Below are 17,411 nucleotides of genomic sequence, written 5' to 3'. Positions count from 1 at the left end.
CAGTGAATATATATATATATATATATATATATATATGTCATGAGTGATGTCACTGACCATGTCATGAGTGATGTAATATGTGACGTCATCACCAGTGCATTGCACGCACAAGTTAGAGTGAGTCCAACTAACTATAACGTGGGAATTTCAATGGTTTTATGCGAGTAAAATTTCCACCTAACTATAACTGGTGTGAAACCTATGGTTTTTTCAGTGAATTTAATAGGTTTTTTAAATGCTAATTCCTAACTATAACTGGTGTGAAACCTATGTTTTTTTCAGTGAGTATATATATATATATATATATATAAAATTTATATGGCAAAATGAAACCCCTCATTTTGTTCCTTTTCAAATTAAATGTATTAAGTGTTAAGACTTAATTCCAATCAAGATGACTTCAGGTGTGCCATACTTATCTGGCTGATATTTGGGCTACATTTGGGCTCTTTTGTCTCTGGTGGCCATCTTGGGAGACTGCATATCAGAATTTTTTTAATGAAATATAAGAGGATTTGAGAAGTCACTCAAAATGTGCCATCATTTTTCTTTCTTCAGCACTAATCATAATTTCTATGGCAAAATGAACCCCCTCATTTTGTTCCTTTGCAAATTAAATGTTTTAAGTGTTAACACTTTATTCCAATCAAGATGACTTCAGGTGTGCCATACTTTTGTCATAAGTAAGACTGTTAGCGCTCTAGTTGTTCTTTAGAATACTCTGGGACATTCTGTCATTGGGCTATAGTTGGGCTACATCTGGCTGATATTTGGGCTACATTTGTTTTTTTTGTCTCTAGTGGCCATCTTTGGGCTACATTGGGCTACATTGGGCTACATTTGGGCTCTAACATATATATAGCCCAATGTAGCCCAATATATATTTTTTCAAAGTTAATTTTCGTAAAAACTACTGGAGCATATATCTTGAGACATAGCAAAGGCACATCGGGGTACCAGTCCCTACAATTTTGCCAAGTTTGGTGGAAATCCATTCAGCCGTTCGGGCTAAAAGTGAGTCCAACCGCCCTATGGAAATTAACATGGGGAAAACACGTTTTGGCACCCCCCTTTTATCTCGGCCCCCGCTTGATGGATCCCCACGAAACTTTCAGGGAAGGAGCGGAGCGCAGCGAGGCAAAGTTAAGGAAAATTACCGGCAGATCCCTCATTCGGCGCCAAAGTTATTTCCAATAGAATGTTGCGGATTTCCTATGGAAAACTATCCTAACTATAACTACCTACTGGCTACCGCCAGTAGGTAATATATATATATATATACACACATATGCAAAAATTAAATTAGGCCTGCGTGGTAAACTCTGCTCCGCTCACTGAGATTATGGAATTTGGGCACTCTGCGCACCATGGAGGAGCACAGAGTTCCTGAATTCTAGGCGGGAAGTAGAGTTTTCCGTTCGGCTTGAGATTTGTTTCGGCTGTTGCGCCATGATACTATTTGGTGGCTAGCAAAAGGGTGCAAGACTTCGCTCTCGCACTGAAGACTTACGGCCACAATGGTGCCAAATGCGATGCGATCCCAAATACGCCACTTGAGTAGTTTTTGTGCATGAGAAGGAGCCAACGAGGCTTTTCGAGTGGATTTTCATCTTCAACATACTGTTGAAGTTGTTTTTTTGTGCAAAAGTCTTTTAAAGAAAAGAAAATTCCAACAGAAATGAAGTGCCCTAGAGACTCCAACTTCCAGTTCCTGTCCAGCCGGCTTCTCCAAGTGATTTGTCCATCTCCTAGTCACTTTTTATTTGGCACACTCTCCTTGTCTGCTGCATAAACCATTAGTTTGAAGGACTTGAGATTTCACAAGTAAGTAAAACAAAATATTGTATAAGGGTGTTGTTTATTTGTTTGATAGAGGGCATGCACAATTTTTTAAAGTTATTGTGGTTGGTGGGCTGCATTTTTTCAATAGGGGCCTAGTTATATTTTTTGCATGACATTTTTCTACTTTTGTAAAGGGACAATGATGCGCCGTTCAATACATTTTCTCAATGTTTGTTAAATTTGCAATTTTAATTTATTATACTATGTTGCATAGTCAGCCAAGGGGCCATACAGTAGGCCCATGCTAATGCTTGAAACAACTGATTCTGTGGTATATGTTGTTTTAAACCATCATTTAAGACGGGGATGGCATTGGATTAAATTAAAAATGATTTTGTTATGTGGGGTATTATTTAATGCCTTTGGTGGAGGTGTGGTTGTAAACATTTCATAGCTCAGTTAATTTTCGTTTTTGGGATTGTTGCATTATTGGTAGTGTTCTCTTCAGTCTTACCATGCCTACTTTGTCAGTCCAGTATGTTTGTGTGTGCATGCCATGATTTTGTTAGAGTCCCAAAATGCATCAGGCTTCATGTTAAATGGGAGGATACAATTTGTTCATGCAAAGATTGCAATATTTGTATACATTTTGGTTCTGATTGTAAAACATTATCTAAATGTATATGTAATTTCACCGTCATGCATTGAACATAGTAAATTGTATGGTGTGTTTGATATGATTTGTTAAACAATAATAATTTGAAGAAGATACCACAAAAGGGATAGGTCCTTATATATTGGATTTCATTAATTTTGTATTATACATATTATACATATGCAAATTGTGTAAAAGAAAGAATAGAACATTCAGTTCTTAGCGAATAGTGCTTACTAAATTCAGGGTTTGGATCCTGTTAGATTTTTAGTTTTTCCCAGCACATGTGGTCAACACGAGTAGTGGTGAGAAACCCACTGATTAAAAAGATTATAGCTTAACATGCAAGCAATTTGCAAAAAATCATTTAGATAGGTGTGCACCTATACTATTTATACTAATAGTTTTAGAAAGTTGACCCAATTGGAGGTAGCACCCTGGAAAAATATGCGAGCTACCACTTTAGCTTGCACCAGTGAACAAGCATTAGACATTTACGCTCTGATTCAAGAGGTAAAATTATCAGACTCTCATGAAGGGTCCATCACCCAACAATTAAAACAATTAGAATACTTAACACAACGACAACTCAACCAGAGGCTTCATGCATCCACCTTGGTGCAATATCATAGAGCCAAACGAATACCACAAGGACTTCGGTTATCTATCAGACCGATGTTAATCAGATTTCATCTCAATTCAGCATTTATGGATAAATGGTTTTCTATCCGTAACAAGTGTTCTTTGAATATTATTATTGATTGAAGACCTTTCAAAAACAATACACGAATTGGACCGAGAAATATTCAACTTGAAAAATGAATTGGAAAAATGAATGGAAATAGAAACCTGGACAGTCACTCTGGAAGATATTGAACAAAAACTTGACAGATATAGCAAGGAATTACAAGAAAGCAAGATTAGCAAATACCAAAGGGACACCATTGATTATGAATTAAATGAGGTGTATACATGGGTAGAAATTTACGTACGAAGGCTGTTTAATGAGAAAAAAAACACATTTTCAGAGGAACGCATGGTAACAGACCAAGTTACTGCAATTAATAGACGACCAGTGGCCAAGCCAAATTCGGTAATTTCAGGGTCATCTACAACACCGATTGCAACTGGGGATTCACAATTACCTACCCTTCAACCACATAATTTTTATCGCAGGCACCGGACCAAGGGCACCCCCCAATTACCAAGTGCAACAAGAACAATGGAGTCCACCACAAATCTAGGAGAGAAAAAGGGAGGAAAAACGTTGCGCAGCAGCAAGAACAGAGCTTTATAATCAACATATCATCGGTTACTTTGTCCAAACAACAAATTAATGTATTGAGTAACAGTATATCATTCGTACCCACAACTACTACCACAGAATTGGAAACCGAGGTTGCTTTTTATAAATTCATGCACAAATTACGTCTTAAACATTATTCCACCAATATCATCATGGAGACCAATGAACAAGATGAAGATATTATTACAATTTTCAAACCCAAAAGCAAATATCAAGCACCAGTCACACACAAGATGCTAGATGCGTTTGAGAATATAGTGAAAAACGATTTGCCCTAATTGAATTATAAAAAAGTTAAAGTTAACCACTTAACTGAGTACACAGAAGAACAATTCGATCTATAGCTAATAACACCACTCTAACACTGAATCCAGCAGATAAAGGAGGCCCACTGGTTGTTATGGACACTACATACTACGTCCAGAAAGTCAATGAACATGTCTTTGATAAAAACAATGTATTTGACAATTGACAGTGATCCCACTATGAAAATATAAGTAATTCTACAAAACATTCTCAACGAAGCAGAGGAGATGGGTCTAATAGATACTCAATTAAAATCAAACCTCATTATAAAAAATCCACGCAAACCCAAGATTTACATGATCCCTAAAATCCATAAAAATCCAGAAAATCCCCCATTTCGACCGATAGTATCAGGATGGTGTTCTATTGTTGATTCTTTGGGAAGATACTTGGACTACTATTTGCAGAAATGTGTTGAGAACTGGTTTACGTACAACTGATTTTTTACTCAAACTTCAAAGCATACAACCTTACATTCAAGATCATTGGGTACTGTGCACAATAGACGTCACAGTCTTACATACATCTATTGCACATGCTGAACGACTTGAGGCCACAAAATGAGCGCTACTAAAAATGCAGGAGATTGAGACAGACAAGTTATTCTTGTTGAAACTTAACATTTTTGCCTTAATAACTGCTATTTCAAGTGGCAAGGACCTCAACAATGCTGCACCTCCATATCGAGGGTCGGGAAGGGGCGCACCCTTTCACGACTTACTCAACAATCATAAGCTATCTTCAACTTAAGCTGTGAAAGCACTACGCTCGAATGTTGGGCAACTACGCCGACCTTCTGGGACATCTACAGAGTCAACTATATCATGATCAGTGAAGCAATGGTGGCCAATTTTGAAGACTTTACGGTCAAGGATAAGTCGGAAAGCGATCACAGGCCACTAATAGCAATGTTCTTGCTGGAAGTTCCATCAGCCTTTAAGTTCCAAGCCATCGGAGAGTCCAGAGGGGAAGAAAATCACAGCCTCCTCAGGAGAATTAGATGGACAGACGAGACAGGCGTGAATATTCAAAACTGGGTGGATCTAAAACAGGATGAGATCCCAGTAATGTTGTCTTCACCGATAAAAAACTGAGAGAACACAGTTGAGGTGATACAGGCGAGCTTGGGCCATCCCCAGCCACAATGCTTAAGGTCCAAAAAGCATCAACAGCTGGCAGCATCCGCCCAACTAAGGACATACGCGACAGCAAACACCTCTTTTGTAAAGCACTTGCAATAAAGCAAAGAGGGGGCAGATAAACAGACTGGACCTTGATTGCATCATTGAGGGCAGCCCTAAGAAAGAAATGGTGGGAACACAAAAAAGCCCACATAGAGAGGGAATCGATCAAAGTTTTCTCCCTGCTTAAACAGAAGAATTTATGAGTATTATGGAGACACATAACCGGCTAAGTAGCAGAGGAGTTCAAAGAGAATACGGAGTGGCAGAGCAAGACTGGCTGGTCCACGTAAAGCGTCTATAATCAATCGCCCATGTAAACACAGGCAACACAGAAGAGTCTAACTGCGGGTGGACCCTTTCCACCAACCCGGGGCAAAGATTGAAGAAACGACCTCTAGCCCCTGAAACCCACCCGAGGGTCAGGGAGACCAGGCAGAAATGCGTTGCACACCGTCAGCCCAGATAAACCCTCAAATGGTCATCAAGATACTTAGGAACATGAAGAACGATGGGGCCCCTGGGTCAAACAGGATACCTGCACCGGTTTTTAAAAAGGCCCTTGAATTTTGGGCAACCGACCTCACTTTTCGTTATAACCACTCCTTAATGACAGCAAAAACTTCTGATTCCTAGAGGGCCTCCATACTAGTCCCAATTTTAAAAAAAGGGGTTTGTTTAAAGCCATCAAACTATAGACTCATCGTTCTGCTCCGCCTTGAAGCCAAGGCTGATGCCCGCCTCCTGTTGATGGACCTTGAGACATGGGCCGAAGTAAAAAGCATCATCCCCTGCCACCAAACTGGCTTCAGACCACAGTCATCGACAATGGACAACATTCTAGCGTTAGCTGCTTCATTGACTACAGCACAGCCTTCGACAAAGTGGTACAAAATAGGTTATGGCGGAAATTAGAAAACTGGAGTGTTCCACCAAACCTACTGAAGGCAATTAGATCACTATGCAAAGGTACCTGGGTTAGGTCAAATCCAGCTTCGGCACAGCGTCCCCCAATATAACAACGAACAACGGGATGAAACAAGGATGCATGTTGGCTTCCATCCTCTTTAACCTGTATATGGCGGATTTGGGGGACGCTCTGAAGGGACCCAGCCTAGTAGCACCAAGATTAGGCACCATGAGGCTGCCGGTGCTACAATACGCCAATGACACTGCCATAATGGACCATACAAGGGTGGGCCTACAGAGAGCCCTAAACACACTGAACCAATTCAACAAAGATAACAATCTCATAGTCAACCAGAGGAAAACAAAGGTCATCATTTTTGGGAGCTACCACCTGAAAAAGAAAGCGCTGTGGCTAATGGGAGACCTGTAAATCAGTGCAGTTGCAGCGTACAACTATATAGGGGTTTGGCTTACTGAACGGGCCAAGGCAAACGTTCACCTGAAACAATAATCTTCTAAGGCCAATAAGGTGACATTCCTGTTTAAGCAATTGAGCTTGCACCTGATAAACCTCACTGCCGGACCAATATTAAGTGCCCTAGAGGCAAAATTGCTGCCAGCCATCAGTTATGGTCACCATGCTTTTCCGGGGTCGCAGGACGCCCTTCTCATCGCAACCCAAGCCAAAGCATATAAATCAGTCTTCTCAATCCCAAGGTCGGCAAGGAAGTTAAGACTAAGATTGGAGCGAGGCCTGATAAGGCCAGACCTGATGTGCCAAGGGGAGATCATAAAACTATACTTAAGGATTGCAAGGGACCCAACAAATTCCATAAGACATCAACTGAGAGGCATCTTTGAGGGGCCAAGTTCAGTATGGCACACCAGTCTCGGCAAAGGGCTCAACACTTAAAAGATCGAGGAAAAGAGCATACCCAAGCCTGAAATCCCACTAAATGCCTGGAAAAAGCCATAAACAGACAAGTCTGCAAAACCTCATTTGATCTGGATCTTAAATCTCTGTATAGCTCCTATATGGTAGGCAAGGCACAACCCTACCTAAACGAGGCCCTGACACCACAAGCCCGAACCAAAATTCTCTCCATGAGAATATGCACATTAGGAATCACTGACTTTAACCGTGCATGGGCTCGCAAGGAGGAACTCACAAACTGCAGACTGTGCTCCTACATGAGGGAATCCAGGCTACACCTTCTGTGCTGCTGCCCCGCCCTTAGGAACGAACACCAATGACTTCTTCACCCAGTTTGTATCACCAAGGGAACCAAGACATCAGCTTTATGCTTTTGTAAAACAACCACAATGACCATGGCGAGACTGGGGACATTTACTCATCTGATTAGAATGGCTCTAAAGGCTGCAAACAAACATAATCAAACCAGGGTGTCCAGCACGGTATAACAAGGGGGATAATGCAGCTTCCCCTCAAAGAAGTGTAGAGCCCTGATCATACTCACCCGTCCTATAGAGACTGCACCATATCTATGGCTCTAAATGGAAGGGCCAAGGAGAATGACCTACAGACTGCTGAAGTAGAAAACCACCAAGGTTTACGCAGGTGTCTTAGAAACTCTGTGTAAGGACTCATGACAATAACCCGCTGCTGGAAGATCGAGTGGGTGCTGCGGGGAGGGGATATAGTACATGAACAAAAATCTTTTATCGGTAGCCTCTATATTTTTACTGTGACAATTCTTTTATCTACTTATTTTTATGCTTTTGTACTGTAATGGTTTTAATTAATTGTACAGTTAATAAATAAATTCAATTCAAGTGGCAAGGAAACTTTTATGCCCAATTAACGGAACCATCTATGGGTTTTTCCAGAGCACCGGCCTTCGCAAATATTTTTATGGCCAAGTTTGAAGATGACTTCATCCTAAATGACATCAACTGGACATTGGGAATTACACAATACTGTAGATACATCGACAATATAGTTTTAATCTGGACTAAATCAGAAAAGCATCTGGAACATTTGATACTACCATTGAATACTAGGAATCCTAGAATTGAATTTACCCACATAATCATAAAAAACAGATCAATTATTTGGACGTTCTAATGGCCAAATACTCTACCGGAACCGGTTTACAGACAGAGGTTTACACGAAGCCTAGAGACAGAAATAGCACACTTCATTACACAAGCTTTCACTTGAAGAGCCTTATCTCTAACTTACCTTTTTCACAATTCAGACGGATCAAAAGAACTTGTTCAGAATCTGATACAGCCAAATCCAAGATCCGAGAGTACAAGCAGAGATTTGCACAAACGGGTTACCCGGAGGATATTCTACAGGCAAGCATGACTAGAATTGAAGGCAAAGAACAGGCATCTTTATTTATTAAGATCACATTAACAGGAACACACCAACCTTTATGTCTAAACACTCCACATGTTCCAATCTAATAAAGAGGATAATCATTAACAGATGTGAACTTCTCCAGAATTTATCAGATTTTAAGTGATTATCCAACATCAAACCGACATTTGCCTATACGAGAGGGTGTAATTTACAAGAATTTATTACAACTCCTGAAACACACCCCATGACAAGACAATACAAGGGTACTATGAAGTGTTTTCATTGTATCCATTGAAATAATATAATAGTGGGAGACACATTAACACATCCTCACTCGGGTAAAAAGATAAAATCAAGACACATCAAGGTCAGATTGTAACACAACTAATCCCATGTGAAAAGTATCTAATAAAGGGAACTGGAGATATGAATTTCTACACTTTTAAGATTTTTAAAAAGTAGTGCCAGAAAGTGCAAAGCACAAATGGTAGTCAATGGTCATGATAGACTGGAACTCAGGTGTGATATCAGGCTCACGTGACGGAGCATGGTTTGGATAAACCAACTTGGTTTGCTGGGGTCAAAGCTTTTACCTTGGACTTTTTTTGTGAAATCAAAATACTTTAGCGGGGCAAGGCAGGAAGCTGTTTGTGAGGAAGACTCCATAACATTGGATAGGTGTTGGATAAGGTACTTATGAAGCCATTGGTTTTAGTGAGAAGAGTTCAGAGCAGGAAAATTCTAATTTCGCACTGTGTGGCGCCTTCGCCTGGTCATGATTTTTACCTTGGGACTTGGGGATGATCTCAAGTTTGACGAACAGGTTACTCTGTCACAAATGCGAGGGATATCCTTTATTACAATTGCCATAAGATTTGATGTACTTCTTATAAGGTGGATGGTATATCCATCACATTTGTGATGAAGTAACCATCCGCTAATCTCTACATCAGGCCTTCAAAGTTCATACTCCTCCAGCTGGGAAAAAGCTGCAGGCTGTATCTGAAAAGGGCTTCATGAGGCCAGATCCTGCTGAGTCAAATGTGCTACTGCTGGGAAACTCTGAATTGTGGGGACCTGTTCCTTTAGGCCAGTGGTAACGCCCCTTGGGTGGATCAGCTTGGCAGGTTTGTTCGGGTGTTTCAAAGGTCTTCAAGTCCAAAATTGTTCTAAGTCCCAGGTTTTCAGGGATATTAGGAGAAGTCCAATTGGACACTGTCAAGGGTCCCAGTAACCCAGAGACGGCACCTGGAGATCAACACTTTCTCCAGCAGAGGCAAACAGGAGGGTCCAGGTGAGGGCCAGTTGGTACTGGCCAGCTGGGAGTTTTTTAGGAAAGGAAGTATTGCAGCTTGTTGTGGCCCTACAGGTTACATAGGAGGTCAGTCAGTTGATCCTTGGAGTCCACTTCTTGGTCCTGGCTTTAATTGGAAGCAGGCTCAACCTTTCAGATCTCCATGCAGATCTTAAACATCGGGTGCATTCCTTCTTCTGTTCATCCACAGGTCCAGAGTTCCAGAACAAGACGTGTTGTGGTGCCACATTTATGCCTTGCACTAGTTTGTGGGTTTAGTTACTCATGGCCCTAACAAATTGGTTAAATGTTCACAAGGGTAAGTCCACTCACTTTTGCAGGGGTTCATGTACAACCTACTGTAGCCAAACCCACAGTCTCCTTCACTCACTAAATTATAAAGTCAAGATGGAGAAACCCTTCTCTTCTTGTGCGGAGACTGTTTGTCCATCCAGAGGTTTGGCCAGGGTAAAGCGCAGTCAACTCCTCCTTGCTTACTCCAAATCAGTTCTGGAGGCAGCTTTCCCCATACTGGGATTAGAGCCTGCCTGGCTGATAGGACAAAAGAGAGAGCCTGTTCAGGTGTGAGCTACATTTGTATGTGATAGGGGAGGCTCCTTTGAAGTGAATTACATTCCTGGACAATGCTCAACTGGTCTACCTGCAAGGGGAACACAAATCTCCAACTCCCAAACCACTGTACATGCTCTAGGAGCAGTTTTTGCAACTAATCATGGTCTTTCACCAGCTTGGTGATTGTTGGAGGATAATGCAAATTAGTCTGAAGGAGCTTCACGAAGGGTAAAGGTAACCTTTAAGATAAGATTAGATTATTTAGCGCTGGGATACCTCCGGGTGACTACGCGCTCTACAAAATAAATAAATAAAATAAGGTAACCTTCTAAACATTTGTTCCCCTCGTATCTACTAAGTTCTGACTTTATTTTGAAGCTGGACTTTAAATAAATGATAAACAAGTCCTTGAATTATTTATGGTCCCTAGCCTGAGATAGCAAAATTATTATTTTAATATTGTCTCAGAGTGTTTCGCTATGGACTAGTCAATGTTCCTACAGTGAAAAATAGCATTTTGGTGCTAGTCACTCTAACAGTATTGTAAATTGTTATTTTTAACATTCACCCTGTCGTGTGTGTTGCAAACCCTCAATAGGGTGAACGTTTTATTACCTGAAGGGGAGGGTTTCTCCTAAAAAAAACTTTATTTTGAGAGGTCAGGTTGCAGTTTTAAATTGCAGCAGCTAGGCTGCAGTGGTAGACCCAGAGTTATGAGTATCTTGTGACACCAGCCAAAGGCACAGTAGTTCTGTAGTCACTTAGGTGACATTAAACATTCCATGCCATTTGTATATCTTAGGGACCACATACTGTTTTCTTAGAGGAAAATTAAGTATGCCAGGTAGGATTTTAGTCAATTTCTACTTGAGTATCAGAGTAGCTGCAATGGAACCTGGTTAGTAGTGTTCCAGGACACACAGTGAAAAAAAACAGAAAAATCAGACCACAAAAAGTGGGGGCGACCAGGCATCTCACGGTTTGCTAATTTTACTGTGTTCAAGTGCCAGAGCACATGCAATGAGGGGTGGATAGTAGTAACACAGTGCACAGTTAAAGAACCAGCAGCATCAGTCCACGAAAATAGGGGAGACCATGCAAAGGAGCGACTTACTCACACTGTTCATAGCAATGTTGGACGAGGGTGACATGGCAGAGTGATTATCTTAGATTGTTCAGCAATCTTTGGCATGGCTGAATATACTATTACTATCATCTTTCAAAGACTGAAACAGATTGGGGTAGAAGACACAGTGAAGAAATGGTTAATTTTTTTTAAATTCGGGCTAGGTGCTTTTCATTCAAATCAGTGCCTTCAGTAGTAACTTGATGGGTTCCTCAGGCCTCATGCATACCACCAATATTTCTTAGTGTCTACAAATGTCCTCTGTCTGCTATGATCAGATTTCTTGGTTGCAAGGCCATTTCCAAAGTTCTTGCTGTACAAGAACATCCCTTTAAAGAAATGTACAGCTTTAAGGCAACCAGTAAAACACAATCATATAGTGTTGATCAATGGACTATGAACAGTCGGAAAGAACCAAAGACAACAAAGTATTTATCAAAAGTACAAAATGAACATTTTATTAGGTGTTGAATAATTAAGAAAAATATAATAATCATTCATTCACTTGCATATGCATCATACATACTCACAGACATACTGAAAACAATTAAAAAATACTGTTGATATAATAACATATTGCTCAATACTAATGAATTGACAATATATATAAATGACAATTTCAATTGGGACAAAGTGGCACAAATGTAGTTGACAGGTGGTATTCTATGTGCGTTTCGGCACAACAAAAGTGCCTTCGTCAGGAAAAGGGCCAAAGTGGAAAATGATGATGAGTCTGTGAAATAGAAGGTTTCTTATCAGTGAAGAAGGTTTTATAATGACTGCATTGAACGATAAATATACAATGAAAAACTGTTTGCATTGATGAGGAGGAGGGAGAAATCATGAGGGTAGAGGAGGAGAAATTACTAAAATTAAATACTTTGATAGAAAGAATTATAAGGTGACATTAGATTTGTGAAAACAATAATGGGAGATGGTGAAGGGACCCAGATGGTGAAATATAAGAGAGAGGAATAAAGAGAGAACACCCAGAAATATGTGTATAAACACGGTAGTAACCCATGTATGTGTCAATGTTACATGCTTCCCTTCCCTCATTGTTTTGAAAAAATGGTTAGTCTTGGATGTACCTATGTTCAGCAGTATATTGGGGACCAGTCTGTTTGAGCGATCAACGAAGATAATGCGAGTCGTGAGTATAATCTAAACCATAAATGTTACACATGTTTAAGGTTTACATTAAATGTCCTTTAAAAAATCTTTTTTTATTTGTTAATTTTTTAATGTACCTATGTTCAGCAGTATATTGGGGACCAGTCTGTTTGAGCGATCAACAAAGATAATGCGAGTCTTGAGTATAATCTAAACCATAAATGTTACACATGTTTAAGGTTTACATTAAATGTCCTTTAAAAAATCTTTTTTTATTTGTTAATTTTTTAATCTCTAACTGATAATTACCTTAATTGTCAGAAGCAAAAAAGACGGTCTCAATGTATCAGATGTGGAAGAATAAAGCATGAATCCTTACGATGTCTCAATGAAGGTGTACTGAGGATGAAACATATTGAGGTATTATTAATGGGCAATTTTAGTTGGAAAGGTATAGCCATAAGTGCAATTCCACTACGTAATTTTATATGTGTACCTGTGTGTCTTATGGAGAGTGGACCAATGCTGGATTAAGACTCAATGTAAAATTACGAGATATTGCAATGGTTTCAAAAAGTGACCGGATGTCCCTTGAGCATTACCGGGGCTAAGAATTAAAGGTACATGAGATAGACCTGATTAGCTAAAATGAAACATAATTTTAGTGGGCAAAATTAATAACGATGAAGGCTGTTGAGATCAGTGACATGTGGCTGGTTTATATGAGATATGGAGAATAAAATAGGACAACACAGCACTTACTTGGACTAACCGTGGGCGTAGTGCTCGGCTCCGCCCACAGAGTGTGCCTTGTGTTGCCTACTTCGCGGTCCACGAAGTAGGCGTATTAGGCAGGCTATGCACACGCCATAGCAGAGTGGAGTTGCCGCCACCCGCCTCCCTCCTGCCCTCTTTTAAATGCCCTTACAATCTTCAAAAGCGTTTTAAAAGTAATTGAAATGACTTACCTGAGTTGTGGCGTCCCGGGGCTCCCTCTTCCTGCTTTATCGCCTACTTCTTCCTCGCATTTCTCATGAGAAATGCGTCATATTTACCTGTGGCTGGTATGTCACGTGGGGAAAGATATCCAATCACTTAAATCTATCAACAATACGTGGTCACTTCAACTGGTATTTCTTTGGAAAAAGAAAAGGGGGCTATGATGGATCGAAAATCCTAATGTAGAGAGCAATGTAGTGCCCTTCCTAACATAGCATGAATGTAAATATGTAGTAAGGAAATGTTGTTATCCAGAAAGAAAATACTGTGGCAATGAAGAACATCCCTTTATCCTTGGGAAAACCTAACAACTGTCAGGCTGGCATTCAGCAATAGTTGAAATATAAACATCTCGATCTCAACATCGATGAGACTGAGCTCCTAAGTTAGGAATTAATATTGCTTGCCACTCTCTAGCCCAGGAATATGGGTTATCGCCTACATCTGTGGAAAGAGTTATTGCTAAGAACAGTGCCCCCTCCACAGGTCAGCGTCAAGTGCGGCTGCACAGGTCGCTCTGCCCTAAAGCCAGCCCTGCTCATGGAAGAGTATACCGGCTGACCAATAAACAACACATCCAGGTTTAAAATCGTATAGAGAACCTACAGAGATTTCTTCACAACAGTAAAAGAGATTCCTAGCCAAGTGTACAGGTAGGCCGTATTAAATAATCTCTGCATCCAGCCTCATTTTTTAAGAATCCTATATATGTAAAGATTGCCTCTTAGAGCAACCTGAACCTGAAACTATTGAACAGGATCCTAGGATCCTGAAACATTCCAAAGGCAGAAAGGCTACATTCTACTTCTCAAAGCTTTTAGGGAATCACTGCAGTGTACAAGGCAAAAAACATGGCTAACGGGGTCAACATAGTACACAATTAGCTATATATACAGGTAGAAAAGCTTAACAGATTATCAGTTTCATGCATTCCAAAACCCCTAGCTGTATTGTAGCTTGGATAGAACTATCCAGGAATTTAAGATTCAACCCTAACATTTAGCTTGGCAGAGTGCCAAGTGATCTCACATCGTACTACATGTTGGAGAGTAGAAGGTAAAGGCAAGGGCCATGATTTGCTTCCAGTCCTGCTGGGTTTGGAGTTCTGAAGGTGATCGGCCATCAATATTGATTTGACTTAATTCTTGAACTTAATAGCTACGTTTATCATACAAATCTCATGAGGAAAGGAGGTCCAGATTCTGGCTGCTGAACCAGAAAAGATGCAAGCACAGGTCCTCTTTTTCTTGAAACTAGTGGTCCTAGTAAAAGTGGGTTGGGGCTGCGTAGGGATTGGCTGCCACCAGAGATAATTAGACTGCACGCTAAGTACTTAGGGGTACCAACGTGTAGAGTTTTGTGAATTAAGCAGGCTGTCTTGTGAATACTTCTGGCTTCAATGGAAAGCACTTACAGCGATACGACAGAGATGTAATGTGGTCAAAAAAGTTAGCTCAGTTACACAGTTGTTGTGACTATGAGGGTGCCTCACCAGGTGAGTGGCAATCCGAGTCTAGTGTGGATACAAGGAAGGATTGTACTTAATTTTTTTTATCTCGTAGCGTGATGAATGTTTACGCTTGTTTAAGAGACTGAGTTGGAATAGAGCACTCTGTGCAGCTAGGTTGATCTCCGCTTGTATGTCGGGTTATCCCCAGTGGTTTTTTATATATTCTATGGTTAGAGAGTTGCATTATAGGTTGTCAATGTCATTGAGCTATTCCAGCACAGGTGGGGAACAATGTGGGTTGAAGATGATGTAGAAGAATTCAGTTTTCAGGGAGTTTAGTTTGAGGTGGTTCTAGGTGAGCCAGTCTTGTTTTGTCACAGTGTTGTTGGGAAGTAATAGACCAGTCAGCCTTCAGTTGGTCTTCCCCCAAACATGTCTTCATCCTCCAATTTTTCCGAGTTTATTTGTTTCCTCTTAGGGCTATGTGCACATTACCAACTGCTAACCAGAACCTTGTGCTCACTCCCCAAACCATGCCAACATTGGCCTGCATTTGATAGGCATATTCAATGTACTTAAAAGCCCCATGGAAAGTGGTATACCATATACCCAGGACCTGTAAATTAAATATTACCAGTGGGCCTGCAGCACCTATTGTGTAGCACACTTAGGTAGCCCTTTAAAACATGTTTCAGAACTGTTACTGCAGTCAGTTGGCATGTTTAAACTGACAATTTGAATTGTCAAAATAACCAAGCCTCAAGCTTCCTTTTTATTAGATATAGGTCACCCCTAAAGTAGGCTCTAGTTAGCCCATAGGGCTGGGTGCATTGTAATGAAAAAGTCGGACATGTATATTAAGCATGGGCGGATTTTGCGGATCCACGATTCGCGGATTTGCGTATTCACGGATCGTGGATCCGCAAAATCCGCAGATTTTGCGTATTTGCGTATCCGCGGATTTGGGGCGGGGCTTCCATGCGAGTGCACATGCCTCTTGTGTGTATTAAAGGTCAGAGACCGATCAGAGCAGCAGATGAAGATACAGAAGCTCCTGGCCACAGGAACAGCACGAGGATTGCGCTCGTGAAAGTCATTGGATGCAAAGGCCTCTGTCCAGCATCACAGCTGATTTTCAATGGTATATTTGGGAAGAAGGCACATCTGCCCAGCCTTGAGAACGCGCACGATTGTTTTTTGGGCCGATGAATGAGTCACTGAATTTAAGCTTCAGCTAGGGCACATGCTTAATTGATATCTGTAAGTGCTTCCCGTTGAGGTTTAATTTTTGTGCCAGGACCATCGTGCCAGAATGAACCCTGCCCTTCATATTTATTCAAGAAGACGCCACCGTTTTGTTCCATACCTCGTTGGGTAAATGTATAGTGCTTTTACTACACTACAGCTGCCTAAAGTGCCAGAGAGTTGTCTACAGCGACCAGGTGTGTGTTACTATGCAATCGCGCCGAAGGGCGCAGGGGTCCCTAGAGTGAGCTATCATAGTGGGTAAATGGCGGGAAGACGGTGCCCACCGCGAGTGTGTGGGCGGGGCCAAACGGACGGGGCTTCCATGCGAGTGCACATGCCTCTTGTGTGCATTAAAGGTCAGAGACCGATCAGAGCAGCAGATGAAGATACAGAAGCTCCTGGCCACAGGAACAGCACGAGGATTGCGCTCGTGAAAGTCATTGGATGCAAAGGCCTCTGTCCAGCATCACAGCTGATTTTCGATGGTATATTTGGGAAGAAGGCACATCTGCCCAGCCTTGACAACGCTCACGATTGTTTTTTGGGCCGATGAATGAGTCACTGAATTTAAGCTTCAACTAGGGCACATGCTTAATTGATATCTGTAAGTGCTTCCGGTTGAGGTTTAATTTTTGTGCCATGACCATCGTGCCAGAATGAACCCTGCCCTTCATATTTATTCAAGAAGATGCCACTGTTTTGTGCCATACCTCGTTGGGTAAATGTATAGTGCTTTTACTACACTACAGCTGCCTAAAGTGCCAGAGAGTTGTCTACAGCGACCAGGTGTGTGTTACTATGCAATCGCGCCGAAGGGCGCAGGGGTCCCTAGAGTGAGCTATCATAGTGGGTAAATGGCGGGAAGACGGTGCCCACCGCGAGTGTGTGGGCGGGGCCAAACGGACGGGGCTTCCATGCGAGTGCACATGCCTCTTGTGTGTATTAAAGGTCAGAGACCGATCAGAGCAGAAGATGAAGATACAGAAGCTCCTGGCCACAGGAACAGCACGAGGATTGTTCTCGTGAACGTCAAGGATGCAAAGGCCTCTCTCCAGCATCACAGCTGATTTTCTATGGTATATTTGGGTAGAAGGCACACCTGCCTGGCCTGTTGTTACTATTTTACGATGGCGCCGGCAA

Source organism: Lissotriton helveticus, chromosome 2_1 (assembly GCF_964261635.1).
Source record: "Lissotriton helveticus chromosome 2_1, aLisHel1.1, whole genome shotgun sequence".
Taxonomy (NCBI): Eukaryota; Metazoa; Chordata; class Amphibia; order Caudata; family Salamandridae; genus Lissotriton; species Lissotriton helveticus.
This window is presented reverse-complemented; position numbering follows the sequence as displayed.